We start from the raw sequence: 15,514 nt of genomic DNA, 5'->3' as shown, positions 1-15,514 counted from the left end.
GTTACCACCGCTGACAGCTTGGACCCACCAGCTATATCTTCGCCACGCAAGGAAGTGCCTCCTTATTACGCACAAAAAAATGAATACTCCCCCTGCTAGCTGGGACCCAGTATAGTGGCGGGCTGACTTGTGGGCCTACTAAGTTGACGGGGACGGAGGGCTTTGTCAACTTAGTCAATATGCACGATTCTAGCTCCAGTGACCGTACGATGTCCATCCAACGGCCGTAGTGCTTCTTCAACCTCTGGTCTTCTTGCTCCAGCCGCCCAAACCAGCGCCGGTCGTGCCGCATGCTCCTGCCTCCGTGGCCGTCTGTACTACCGCGGAGGCCTCACCGCCCCCTACTATTCCCACCGCTGGCCACGCCCTGCGGCGACGGCAGCCTCACACTGCAGCCAAACCAATGAACCCTCGTACTCCTCTCTGCGCGGGCTTCCACTGCCGCGTCTTCCCCGGCTCCACGTCGTCCCCTTCCTAGGCCTCGCCGTCGTCCATCGCCCTAGTGCTCTCGGCGCGGCATGGTCAACGTGGTCAAGGAACGACTTCCATTGGAAGAGTACTATACGTGGAGAGGCTCACAGCTGGGTCCACGGCCGCAGCAAGGAAGTGCCTCCTTATTACGCGCAAAATAATTATTCCTCCACCTGACAGCAGGGGCCCACCGTACGGGCTACCGTATTTCGCGAAAAAACGTTTCCCCCTGACTGCTGGGACCCACCAGCTACATCTTCGCACGCAAGGAAGTGCGTCCGGGCAAAAAAAAAGATTCGCCCCCTGACTGCTGGGACCCACCAGCTACATCTTCGCAGGCAAGGAAGTGCCTGACAGTCGGGACTCACCTGGTCGAAGCGTACGTAGCATTGTCATTCTAGTCGCGAACGTGTATGTACATACTGGTCGATGTAGAGGCACGCACGTGTCGTAGTAGAGGAGCGCACGTCGCATGTACACATACGTACAGTGGCCAGTGTGCAAGAAACAAAGTACGGCCACGTACGTACATACGGGCAGGGTCTCGAACGCCTACTCGCGCATACGTACGGCCAGGGCTCGTGTACATGGCTGGGTCGGAATGGAGAAAGTGCGTCGTCATCGTGTTCATGGGGAGCCAACCGGCTGGGTCGGAACGGAATGCGTCGTCGTGTTCATGGGGAGCCAACCGGCTGGGTCGGAATGGAATGCGTCATCGTGTTCATCGGGAGGGCTTAGACGGAACAGCCGATGGAAACGAGGCCTGGCGTACCACAGAACGGAGGAAACAGCCTTGTGTTCGACCGGCCATGGTCGAAATGGGATCCTGTTCATCGGGAGGGGTCTGGCGTACTGCAAAACGGAGGAAACGGACCTCCTACGGTCGAAACGGGGGTCCTGTTGATCGGGATGGGTGTGGTGTACCGCAAAACGGAGGAAACAGACTTGTGTTGGAGCGCTACGGTCGAAACAGGGGTCCTGTTCATCGGGAGGGGTGTGGCGTACCGCAAAATGGGACTCCACGAGATACTGTTCATCTCCACCGTCGACCCCCTCCAGCCTCGACGGGCTACTGTTCGTCCACCGTCGACCTCCTCCAGCCTCCACCTGCGACTGTTCATCCACGAACTCCTGTTCATCCAGCCTCCACCTTGCGCTACTCCACCGGCTACTGTTCAACCAGCCCTCTCCACGGGCTCCTGTTCAACCACCCCTCCACGGGCTACTGTTCATCCAGCCCTCCACGGGGTGGTCCTATTCATCCTGCCCTCCACGGGGTCCTGTTCATACAGCCCCAACCGACTCAATCGATCGGGGTCCTGTTCATCCAGAGGCAACACCACGGGGTCCTGTTCATCCACCCCTACCGGGAACTGTCCATCCAAACCCCCCCAGCAACGCTCACTACTCATCCAGAGGCAGCATCGATCGGCTTCAGTTAGCAGCAGTAGCGAAGGAATCGCTCGATCGGGTTCAGTTAACAGCCATCGATCGATCGCTCGGGTTCAGTAACGCGTAGCCTGCAGTGCAATCGCTCGGGTTCAGTTAGAGCCCAACGCCTCGCACCCACGCGTGTGCGTGTACGAGAGAAACGTGCATCGCTCGGCCCCGACCACCCACCATAACCGGGAACTCCCCGATATTTTCCTCGCCCTCGCTTCTACCACGGTTTTTTCCGTCATGGACGGCCCAAAGAATGTCAAGCAGCTGCGTCTCCGGCCCGCCCAGGAGGAAAAGCCCATTTTCTGTCATGATTTTTTGTCATAGAAGTAGGACCCCACCACATCTATGATGATACCGGGTTTTGTCACAATTATCGTCATAGAAGTGTCATAAGTATGACAGAATTTTTTTTCGTTCGGCCCAAAATGTCACGGATGTGTCTTTTTTTTGTAGTGAAACCTTAGGTCATCCACTTGAGGGAAATTTGCTACTGTCCTACAAACCTCTGCACTTGGAGGCCCAACAACGTCTACAAGAAGAAGGTTGTGTAGTAGACATCAAGCAGTTTCTGGCGCCGTTGCCGTGGAGGTGAGTGCTTGAAGGTATATCTTTAGATCTTGCAATCGAATCTTTTAGTTTCTTATTTTATCACTAGTTTAGTTTATAAAAGAAAACTACCAAAAAATGGAATTGAGGATGCCTCATATGCTTCATCTTTTTAATGTCTTTCGTGAAAATAAGGGTTCCGATAATTGTGCTCAAGTGCTAGAAGAAGAATGCATTAGAATGTTTGGCACTAAATATTTGAATGATGAGCATGATTGCAATGTTGTTAGTATGCATTCCTTGAATACCCATGATGCTAATGATATGCAAAGACACAAGCTTGGGGATGCTATGTTTGATGAAGATGATATGTTTTGTCCCCCAAGTTTTGATGAGCAAATTTATTATGATGATAGTATGCCTCCTATTTATGATGATTATATTGATGAAAGTGGGTTAGGAAGAGTGTCAACTTTAGGAAGTAATGATCCCACTATTTTGGAGGATGTTGAACATTATTGTGATAATTATGAAAAGTGGATTTGGAGAGGTCATGACTTTGTTTAGTGATGAATCCACTATTTCGGAAGAGGTTCCAATTGATTATGAGAACAAAGTTGCTATCTATGATGATTATTGTGATGACTTGTATGCTATTAAGAATAATGACAACCAGGAAACTTGTCATCACGATTTTAGTTTTCAATTGGATTATGCCTCACATGATAATTATTTTGTTGAGTTTTCTCCCACTACTATTGATGAAAATAAATTTGCTTATGTGGAGAGTAGTAAAATTTCTATGCAAGTAGATCATGAAAAGAATGCTTTATGTGCTGGTTATATGGTTGAATTCATTCATGGTGCTATTGAAAATTATTATGAGAGAGTATCATATGCTTCTACATATTGTAATAATATCAAGTTTCCTATCTATGTGTTGAAAATCTTGAAGATTTGCTTGTTTTACCTTCCTATGCTAGTTGTTTCATGTTCCCATAAGTTGTTTGCTCACAAAATCCCTATGCATAGGAAGTGGGTTAGACTTAAATGTGCTAGTCATATTCTTCATGATGCTCTCTTTATGTTTCAATTGTTATCTTTTTTGTGAGCGTCATTGAAATCATCATGCCTAGCTAGGGGCGTTAAACGTTAGCGCTTGTTGGGAGGCAACCCAATTTTATTTTTGTTCTTTCCTTTTTGCTCCTTGTTAGTAATAAATAATTCATCTAGCCTCTGTTTAGATGTGGTTTTATGTTTTAATTAGTGTTTGTTCCAAGTAGAACCTTTGGGAAGACTTGGGTGGAGTCTTTGCGATCATGCTGTAAAAAACAGAAACTTTTGCGCTCACGAGATTAGCTGCCATTTTTTACTGGAAAGTACTATTAGGTTGATTATTTTTGAATATGATTAATAGACAAATTCCTCAGGTCCACCAATTTATTTCAGAATTTTTGGAGTTACATAAGTATTCGAATGATATAGATTACTACAGATTGTTCTGTTTTTGAAAGATTCTGTTTTCATTGTGTTGTTTGCTTATTTTGATGAATCTATGAGTAGTATCGGAGGGTATGAACCATAGATAAATTGGAATACAGTAGATATTACACCAATATGAATTTAGAATGATTTCACTACAGTGCCTAAGTGGTGATTTATTTTCTTATACTAACGGGGCTTACGAGTTTTCTGTTAAGTTTTGTGTTGTGAAGTTTTCAAGTTTTGGGTAAAGATTCGATGGACTATGGAATAAGGAGTGGCAAGAGCCTAAGATTGGGGATTCCCAAGGCACCCCAAGGTAATACTCAAGGACAACCAAGAGCTTAAGCTTGGGGATGCCCCGGAAGGCATCCCCTCTTTCGTCTTCGTTCATCGGTAACTTTACTTGGAGCTATATTTTTATTCACCACATGATATGTGTTTTGCTTGGAGCGTCATTTTATTTTCTTTTGTTTTTCTTGCTGTTTGAATAAAATACCAAGATCTGAAATTCTTAAATGTTAGAGAGTCTTCACATAGCTGCATAATTATTCGACTACTCATTGATCTTCACTTATATCTTTCGGAGTAGTTTGTCATTTGCTCTAGTGCTTCACTTATACCTTTTTAGAGCACGACGGTGGTTTTATTTTGAAGAAATTGAGGAACTCTCATGCTTCACTTATATTATTTTGAGAGTCTTAAACAACATGGTATTTTGCTTTGGTTATGAATTTAGTCCTAATATGATGGGCATCCAAGATGGGTATAATAAAAAATTTCATATAGAGTGCATTGAATACTATGAGAAGTTTGATTCCTTATGATTGTTTTGAGATATGAAGATGGTGATATTAGAGTCATGCTAATTGAGTAGTTGTGAATTTGAGAGATACTTGTGTTAAAGTTTGTGATTCCCGTAGCATGCACGTATGGTGAATCGTTATGTGATGAAGTTAGAGCATGCTTTATTTATTGATTGTCTTCCTTCTGAGTGGCGGTCGGGGACGAGCGATGGTCTTTTACTACCAATCTATCCCCCTAGGAGCATGCACGTAGTACTTTGTTTTGATAACTAATAGATTTTTGCAATAAGTATATGAGTTCTTTATGACTAATGTTGAGTCCATGGATTATACGCACTCTCACCCTTCCACCATTGCTAGCCTCTCTTGTGCCGCGCAACTTTCGCCGGTACCATACACCCACCATATACCTTCCTCAAAACAGCCACTATACCTACCTATTATGGCATTTCCATAGCCATTCCGAGATATATTGTCATGCAACTTTCCACCATTCCGTTTATTATGACACGCTCCATCATTGTCATATTGCTTTGCATGATCATGTAGTTGACATCGTATTTGTGGCAAAGCCACCGTTCATGATTTTCATACATGTCACTCTTGATTCATTGCACATCCCGGTACATCGCCGGAGGCATTCACATAGAGTCATATTTTGTTCTAAGTATTGAGTTGTAATTCTTGAGTTGTAAGTAAATAAAAGTGTGATGATCATCATTATTAGAGCATTGTCCCAGTGAGGAAAGGATGATGGAGACTATGATTCCCCATAAGTCGGGATGAGACTCCGGATGAAAAATAAATAAAAAGGAGAAAAAGAGGCCATAAAAAAGAGATGGCCCCAAAAAACAAAAAAATGAGAGAAAAAGAGAGAAGGGGCAATGCTACTATCCTTTTACCACACTTGTGCTCCAAAGTAGCACCATGATCTACATGATAGAGAGTCTCCTATGTTGTCACTTTCATATACTAGTGGGAATTTTACGTTATAGAACTTGGCTTGTATATTCCAATGACGGGCTTCCTCAAAATTGCCCTAGGTCTTCGTGAGCAAGCAAGTTGGATGCACACCCACTTAGTTTCTCTGGTTGAGCTTTCATACACTTAAAGCTCTAGTGCATCCGTTGCATGGCAATCCCTATTCACTCACATTGATATCTATTGATGGGCATCTCCATAGCCCGTTGATACGCCTAGTTGATGTGAGACTATCTTCTCCTTTTTGTCTTCTCCACAACCACCATTCTATTCCACCTACAGTGCTATGTCCATGGCTCACGTTCATGTATTGCGTGAAGATTGAAAAAGTTTGAGAACATCAAAAGTATGAAACAATTTCTTGGCTTGTCATCGGGGTTGTGCATGATTTAAATATTTTGTGTGATGAAGATAGAGCATAGCCAGACTATATGATTTTGTAGGGATAGCTTGCTTTGGCCATGTTATTTTGAGAAGACATGATTTCTTTGTTAGTATGCTTGAAGTATTATTGTTTTCATGTCAATATTAAACTTTTGTTTTGAATCATATGGATCTGAATATTCTTGCCACAATAAAGAAGATTACATTGATAAATATGTTAGGTAGCATTCCACATCAAAAATTCTGTTTTTATCATTTACCTACACGAGGACGAGCAGGAATTAAGCTTGGGGATGCTTGATACGTCTCCAACGTATCTATAATTTTTTATTGTTCCATGCCATTATATTATCAATCTTGGATGTTTTATATGCTATTTTATATGATTTTTGGGACTAACCTATTAACCTAGAGCCCAGTGCCAGTTTCTGTTTTTTCCTTGTTTTTGAGCATCGCAGAAAAGGAAACCAAACGGAGTCCAATTGACCTGAAAATTGACGGAGATTATTTTTGGACCAGAAGAAGCCCACGGAGTATCGGAGATGGGCCAGAAGAGTTCCGAGGCACCCACGAGGGTGGGGGGCGCGCCCCCTACCTCGTGGCCGCCTCGGAGACCCCCCTGACTTGTTCCCGACGCCAAAACCTCTTATATATACCCAAACTTCTAGAACATAACCTAGATTGGGAGTTCCGCCGCCGCAAGCCTCTGTAGCCACCAAAAACCAATCGGGACCCTGTTCCGACACCCTGCCAGTGGGGGGATCCCTCACCGGTGGCCATCTTCATCATCCCGGCGCTCTCCCTGACGAGGAGGGAGTAGTTCACCCTCGGGGCTGAGGGTATGTACCAGTAGCTATGTGTTTGATCTCTCTCTCTCTCGTGTTCTTGATTTGGCACGATCTCGATGTATCATGAGCTTTGCTATTATAGTTGGATCTTATGATGTTTCTCCCCCTCTACTCTCTTTTAATGGATTGAGTTTTCCCTTCGAAGTTATCTTATCGGATTGAGTCTTTAAGGATTTGAGAACACTTGATGTATGTCTTGCATGTGCTTATCTGTGGTAATGGGATATTCACGTGATCTACTTGACGTATGTTTTGGTGATCAACTTGCGGGTTCCATAACATTTTGAACTTATGCGTAGGGGTTGGCACACGTTTTCGTCTTGACTCTCCGGTAGAAACTTTGGGGCACTCTTTGAAGTACTTTGTGTTGGTTGAATAGATGAAACTGAGATTGTGTGATGCATATCGTATAGTCATACCCATGGATACTTGAGGTGACATTGGAGTATCTAGGTGACATTAGGGTTTTGGTTGATTTGTGTCTTAAGGTGTTATTCTAGTACGAACTCTATGATAGATCGAACGGAAAGAATAACTTCGTGTTATTTTACTACGGACTCTTGAATAGATCGATCACAAAGGATAACTTTGAGGTGGTTTCATACCCTACCATAATCTCTTCGTTTGTTCCCCGCTATTAGTGACTTTGGAGTGACTCTTTGTTGCATGTTGAGGGATAATTATATGATCCAATTATGTTATTATTGTTGAGAGAACTTGCACTAGTGAAAGTATGAACCCTAGGCCTTGTTTCCTAGCATTGCAATACCATTTACGCTCACTTTTACCACTTGCTACCTTGCTATTTTTATATTTTCAGATTACAAAAACCTATCTACCATCCCTATTGCACTTGTATCACCATCTCTTCGCCGAACTAGTGCACCTATACAATTTACCATTGTATTGGGTGTGTTGGGGACACAAGAGACTCTTTGTTATTTGGTTGCAGAGTTGTTTCAGAGAGACCATCTTCATGCTACGCCTCCCACGGATTGATAAACCTTAGGTCATCCACTTGAGGGAAATTTGCTACTGTCCTACAAACCTCTGTACTTGGAGGCCCAACAACGTCTACAAGAAGAAGGTTGTGTAGTAGACATCAGACCTATATACCAGAAGATGGGCACCGGAGGTGGGCCTGGGTGAGCACAACCCACCAGGGCGCGCCTGGGCTCCCTGGCGCGCCCAGATGGGTTGTGCCCACCTGGTGGGCCCCCTCTTGTAGTTATTTGCTCCAATATTCCTCAATATTCCATAAAAAATCTCCATGAAGTTTCAGCTTCTTTGGAGTTGTGTAGAATAGGTAGCCTGACGTAGCTTTTCCAGGTCCAGATTCCCAGCTGCTGGAATTCTTCCTCTTTGTGTATACCTTGCATATTATGAGAGAAAAGGCATTAGAATTACTCCAAAAAGCATTATTATGGATAAAAACATCTTAAATAACAGTAAGAAAACATGATGCAAAATGGACGTATCAGTACTTGACGTGTTGTTCTTCCATTCTCTGATGCCAGGCAATGTGCCAGGTGTTCTTGTCCTTCTTGTTGTCATCCTTCATCTTCATGTAGTAGGGGTCGATGACGGCTGAGGCGAGGTCAACCAGGGAGTTATGTTTGTTGTTGGTGCTGCCCCAGACCTTGTAGCGGTCACGGATGTTGACAAGATTCTCGCAGGTCAAGCCTGAAACCTTGAGCGCTTTTAGATCGTTGGTGGTGTCCACCGTAGCGAAACTGTAGTCGGAGCTGTTGATAAACCTAGAGAAATGCTCGTAAGGCCCTGGGGCCAGGTGGTAGTGGTAGACGAGGATGTCATGTCACACGCACAACTAGGCGACGACAACCTTCTGATCTTGCCCAGCATGACCGCTAGTGAACTCGAGGTCGAAGCCGACCACTTGGTACTTGTCCTCAGCAAGCAACTTCTCCATAGTTTGGATGGAGCTCTCCACCGAGACTTGAAAGTGCGTTATATCGACTAGAGGGGGGTGAATAGGCGATTTTTATGAATTCTTCACTGAGGAATTTGTGGGTGAGGAAATTCCTTAACGAAGAACTACTTGCAGCGGAATAAGTACTCAAAAGTATGCATAGCAAAACACAAGCATAGTCATCATGATGAAATGAAGACAAGCACAGAGTACAGAAAGCGTAAACACAGGATAACACAGGATGAAGACAAACAGACTGAAGAAATTGAACTGAGGAAATTGAGAAAGTCTTCAATCAAAGTCTTCAAACACAGATATGAACAAGCATACAACACAGTAATGAGGAAATGGAAGAGTTGAGGAAATAGAACCAGTTGGCTTGGTGAAGACAATGATTTGGTAAACCAGTTCCAACTGTTGTCTCAGTTGTACGTCTGGTTGGAGCGGCTTGGTATTTAAACCTGAGGACACACAGTCCTGGACACACAGTCCTCACCATATTCTCCTTGAGCTAAGGTCACACAGACCTCTCCCAATCACTCGTGGTAATTCTTCAGGTGACTTCCAAACCTTCACAAACTCGGTCACTCGGCGATCCACAATTTCCTCTTGGATGCTCTAGACCATGACGCCTAACCATCTGGAAGAAGCACAGTCTTCAAAGGTAACAAGCATCGGATCCACGCAGGATCAATCTCCTCAGTGATGCTCAATCACTTGGGATTTGTAGGTGTTTGGGTTTGGGTTTTCCTCACTTGATGATTTTCGCTCAAAGTCCTCGGAGGATGGGATGCTCTCAATTGACAAGTGTCAATTTCTATCGGAGCTGCCAACCAGCTAGTGGTTGTAGGGGGCGGCTATTTATAGCCTAGGGAGCAGCCCGTCATGATAAGACATAAATGCCCTTCAATGATATGACCGTTAGGTGGGTAGATATTTTGGGACAGCTGGCGCATAGCACAGCAACGGTCAGAAATTTGAGTATCAAATTCCTCATGGCTATCATGTTCCTCACTGTGTAGGCAATCCGCACTGGCGAATTCCTAACTCCTCAGTCAGAACAAATTCCTCAGAGACCAGAAGAACTTCGTCTCTGTCACTGAAGAATATGACTGGACTGTATGAGATTTCCAATGGCTTCACTCGAAGGGATTGGTAGGTGTAGGATTTTGAGTTGAGCATCACATGGAAATTTTTCCTTAGTATTTCCTCGACCCCCTTTAACAGTACGGTGTTTCCTATGACTCAAGAAAGAGAAAATGAAACTACGAAAACAAAAGTCTTCACGCTTCATGTTCCTCAAATGAATACCAAGTCTTTAAGGTCACACCAATTTCTTCACTTTCAAAGTCTTTAGAAAGTCTTCAGAAATCCAAAGTCTTCAGTCGAAGAACTTCATTTTTAGGGGTCGACTTTCTCTGTAAATATCAAACTCCTCATAGACTTATGGACCTTAGCCTATAAGTCTTCAATACACCAAAATCACTAAGGGGCACTAGATGTACTTACAATCTCCCCCTTTTTGGTGATTGATGACAATATAGGTTAAGTTTTCAACGGGGATAAACATATGAAGTGTAAATATTGATATTGAGGAATTTGATTGCAAGATATAGAAGAACTCCCCCTGAAGATGTGCACAGTGAGGAATTTGCTTTTGAAGCAATGCACACTTGAAGAGTTGAATCATGGAGATCTCCCCCTATATCTTGTAATTCATACACGCATTTGACATAATATATGAAGAATTTGAAATGCATGATGAAATATGGTGACTGATGTAATTCAGCATGCGTGCAATAACATTAACGAGGAATAAGCATGCAGAAGAAACAACAAAAGTATCAGGCCACCATAGAGTTTAAGGTTACAACTCGATCCAACAAAGTCATCAGAAGAACGAGAGTTGTAACTTTTAAAAAATGCCCATATAAGATAGACCCGCTTGAAGACTAACTCAAATTTCTCCCCCTTTGTCATCAAATGACCAAAAGGGTCGAAAATGAGGACTAACGCCCCTGAAGAATATCAAGGTGATGAAGGAGCGCCAGTGTCGTTGGGGTCGTTTGTTGATGTAGGGCCTGCCGTAGTGTCGTCCAAGTCTTCATGTTCATTAGTGTCACGTGATGAAGAATAGGAGCTGGCCACCAAGGAAGGAACCTTGACCTTCTTGTACTTCTTCAGAGGAGGTGCAGCCCAGTCAAGATCTTCCTTGAGACCCATTTTCTTCAGATCTTCTTCACCATATATGTGCGACAGAACAGCCCAGCTGCGGTTGAGGGTTTCATGAAGGTAGTAGTGGTTTTTCTTCACTGCATTATGGGTAGCAGTCATGTTGTGAAGAATTGAACCAAACTGATGCTTGACCCATTTGTGATTGCGATCAACCTTCTGGTGAAGACTGAGGAGTAGCTCACGGTCAGTCATCACCCTGGGTGCTGTGCCTTGAGGATTTTGCTTGGGTGCGTTGGCGGCAGAGTCATGGGTGGCAGAGTCATCATTGGTGGAGTAGGATGCAGCCTTGCGAAATTGTCCATCCAATGGACGAATGCCTTCATTAATTACAGCAGTAGCCTTGCCCTTTTCATCAGCTGAGGAAAATGTCCTTTTGAGGACTTCAATCGGGGGCAAGTAGCTGCAATGATTCAGTGTATCAACTTTGTAGTTGAGTGAAGACCTTGTTCTGATGAATCTCATAATCCATGGTGCATAAGGCTTCAAGTCAGATGGTGACATTGCGACATTGGCCAGAGTCCTCATGAAGAAATCATGGAAGTTGACGGGAACGCCATGAATGATGTTGAAGAGCAGATTCTTCATGATGCCAACGACTTCTTCTTCATTCGAGTCGTGGCCCTTGATAGGACTCATTGTCTTCGTAAGAATGTGATAGACAGTCCGAGGCACATACAACAATTCCTTCACAAGGAATTTCGTTCTTGGGGCCTGACCTGGCTTCAAAGGCTTCATCAGCACTTGCATATAGTGATCGATAAGCTCAGGTTCATTGTAGACGCAACAAGCACCTTCAAGGGGCGGACTGAGAGGCAAAGCACGAAGCAATTCAGTAGCTGGTGCTTTGTAGTGAGTGTTTTCAGACATCTAGTCCAGCACCCATGAATTCACATCTTCAGAGTTGCCAGTGATGTGCAGAGTTGCATAGAATTGAAGAATTAGCTCTTCATTCCAATCACATATGTCAGTGCAGAAATTTAACAGTCCAGCGTCGTAGAGAACACTGAGGATTGGCCCGAAGCATGGCAGAGATTCCATATCCACGTGAGGAATGTGCTCATGATCGAAGACTTTGTCTTTGTTGAACATCACTAAGGAATAGAAATTTGCCTAGCTGACAGTCTAGAAACGCCTCTTCCTTATGCGAGCAGAGTCATAAGGGTTGTAATCAGTGAAGAATACATGCTCGCCAAAGAAGGCATCAGCCTTGAATTTTTGCTTCCTTGAGAATGGATCCTTTGGCTTGGGCAGTGGAGTGTCAGTCAGTTGCATGATGACCTCAGGAATCGCAATCTCAGGTTCTTCAGGCTGAGGAATTTCTGTTTCCTCTTCAGTGGCAGCCTGGTTCTTCAATTCTTCATTCTCATTTTCTTCAGCACTAGCGGCTGGAATGTCTTCATGAGCTTCATCAGATCCCATTTGAACTATAGTGGCTGGGGACTGAGGAATTTGCTGCAGTGGAGTGAAGAGTGGAGAATTGGGGTGCTGACTTTCCCAAAAGTCATCATTCATCACTGGTGTGGTATAGCCAATGTCCACATCTTCTTCTTCAATTTCTTCAACGCCAGCCTCTTCAGCAGTAAACTGAGGCATAGGCGAGGAAACTGTGGGGGTTGAAGGGATTTTATCCACTTCAATTTCTTCATCCATCTGCTCTGACGTAGCAGCAGAAGGATTTTCTTCATCAGATCCGCTAGGGATCACATATTCTTCATCAAAAGGGATGATTTCTTTTGATGGCATGGAGGAAACTGGAACAGCATCAATTGGATGAGCAAATGAGCTTGTTAATTTCTTCATCTTCTTCGGTGCTGAAGAATCTGAAGGAGCTGATGCTTTCCTTTTCTTCACTGCTGCATGCTCTGCAGCCTTGGTCTTCTTCACATTTGATGCAGATGGAAGGATTGGAGTTGGAGTAGGCGCAGGAGGAGCAGAGGAATGTGGTTGATTTTCTTCAGGCACAACTGATGCAGTTGCCCTGACCTCTTCATTTTCTTCAGGCGCACCACTAGTGGGTGCCCTGGCAATTTCTTCAGCAGCTGGAATGTAGTCATTAGCCCTGGAACTCACATTTTCTTCAATAGCCTGATTGTCATCAGTGGTGCTGCATGTTCTTCAGTTGGCTGAGCAGATGCTTCAGCCTGAGGAATTTCTTGTTGCGATGGGGCTGCAACATTGGAGGTGAACAGCTTAGTCAGTTTGACAAACCTGACCTTGGCTCCTTTCCAATCAGCATAGTAAGCATTGAAATCATCGCTGAGGACTTTGATTTCAGATTGGATCTTCACAAGTTCATCAATTGTCATAGAGAAAACGTTGTTCTTTAGGAATTTCTCCTTCCTGTACTGAGCTTTCTTGAGCTGTTTGGCCTTCTCAATCCATTTTTCTTCTTGGATGAAGGCAGTCAGCATATGACTTTGACCAGGAGTCAGCTTGAAGTCAGGCATAGGAGTGTTTGGGTCCTTGTGCCAGAGGTCAATGTAGTCGAGGATCAACTTTGGATCCAAAAGCAGTCGCACATCTGTGCCCTTGGCTCTAGCGGCCCTGACTTGCCTGTCTCTGATGATTTCAGCAAGTTCTTCATCATCAGCTCCGTCTTCTTCAGACGGTACTTGGAAGGCGACCTGCCTCTTGTGAGGACTTGGGCGAGAGCCTCGTCCAGCAGTGGTCTTTGTCTTCAGCAGAGATGGTCCTGTTGAAGAATTTGGTGCAGCTGAGGAACTAGTTGAAGCTCCTGAGGCAATGGAGATGCCTGTAGTCCTTTGGCACGTGGCGAGATGCACAGGTGCTGAGGATTTGGGCGGAGCAACTGAGGACTTTGGAGGAGCAGGAGCGGCTTGAGGAATTGGCCGTGAGGGCTTGGCTAAGGAAATTGGTCGTGAGGGCATTGAAGAAGAGGCACTTGGCTTGTGCGCAGGCTTCTTTGCCATGGATTTCTTCGGCCTTACAGAGGCCTCAGCAGCAGCAGCAGTAGAGTCTTCATTGAATTTCTTCACTGCTTCCTTAGCCTGTTTGGCCAACTTGGCCTGGCGCTTGGCCCATTCTTCAGGAAAATCCTCACCGCGCTTGATGCTAGTGGGATCTGCCTCTTGGCCAGGTGCCAATGGTGGTCTTGAGCATGGAGGAGTAACAGCAAATTTCTTCATGTATTTTGGAGTCACATACCTGTACTCCTTCCACTCTTTTTCCCATCTCGTTTCTATCCTCTGAATGCGCACCTTGCGCTGATTTTTATCTTCCTCAGGGGGTGTGCAGTACCCAGCATAAATGTCCTCAGGGATTTCAAAGGCAGTATTGATTTCAGGCCTCTTTCCTCCTTTGTGTGGCTTCTTTCCATCAGCCATTTTCTTCAGTTGAGGAATTTGAACAATTGAACTCTCTGAAGAAGTACGCAACTTTTCTTCGAGGAATGCTGCAAATGAGTTAAGTTGATGAGAACCTAGTGATTCAGCAGCGGACATGAGTACTTGTGAACAGAGTATAGTTGCGAGGAATTTGGAGAGGTCATATGCGTTCTCAGAAGGTTTTTCAAAAAGAACAAGTTTGAGGAATTTGACCAGTTGAGTCTTGAAGAATTTCACTAAGCGTTCTTTGTCTTAGGTTCCAGAATTGTATAGATCGAAGATCCACACAACTGAGGAATCTTGAAGAAAAATGATGCTTAGGGAAACGAATCAAGAACAGATGAGATGTAAGGTGTTTTGTGTGTGAAAAATTTGAAGAATAAACACCTTTGAAGATTTTGTAGGAATCATTTGAATCAAAAGGGGCAGTAAAAGTAACTTTTAGTTACCCTGAACGAAGAACACGACGAACTGTGAGGTGGAGAAGTGAGGTTCGTCTGTGCAGATCTTCCACGCCCTAACTCGACGAAGGAAGACGGCTACGGCGGCGGCGGAGTGAAGATTTCCGCGGCCGACGCGAGTACGGCGGCGACGAGGTCGAGGCAGTGAAGCTCTTCCTCACCGGCGACGATGAAGTAGCGGCGGCGCTAGGGTTTGAGAAGCTTGAGCTGGAGAGAGGTCGAGTGGAGTAAAAGAAGTGAGGAAGGGGAGAGGGGGTATTTACAGCCACGGTGAAAAACCGTTCGTCCGAAGCAATTGGACGAACGTGCCCTGACCCTTCTCATTCGCTTGACATGAGTCACCCACGTACTGAGAAGTGGAGATCGTGTTAGATCATGGGTGAATAGATAAGTATATCGTGGGATGCGGAACGGTTTGAGCGGCAAAGCCAAATTTTTTGATAAGATAAGTTAAAAGTTCCGTTCGCAAATTCTTCAGCTAACAAGGACACAGTGAAGATTTTGAATGAGTTTCAAAAAGAACGCACATGAAGAATTTGTGAATAGATTGGGTTGAGTATAGCATAGAGGGGGAAGGGTCCGA

This window comes from Aegilops tauschii, chromosome 1 (assembly GCF_002575655.3).
Source record: "Aegilops tauschii subsp. strangulata cultivar AL8/78 chromosome 1, Aet v6.0, whole genome shotgun sequence".
Taxonomy (NCBI): Eukaryota; Viridiplantae; Streptophyta; class Magnoliopsida; order Poales; family Poaceae; genus Aegilops; species Aegilops tauschii.
This window is presented reverse-complemented; position numbering follows the sequence as displayed.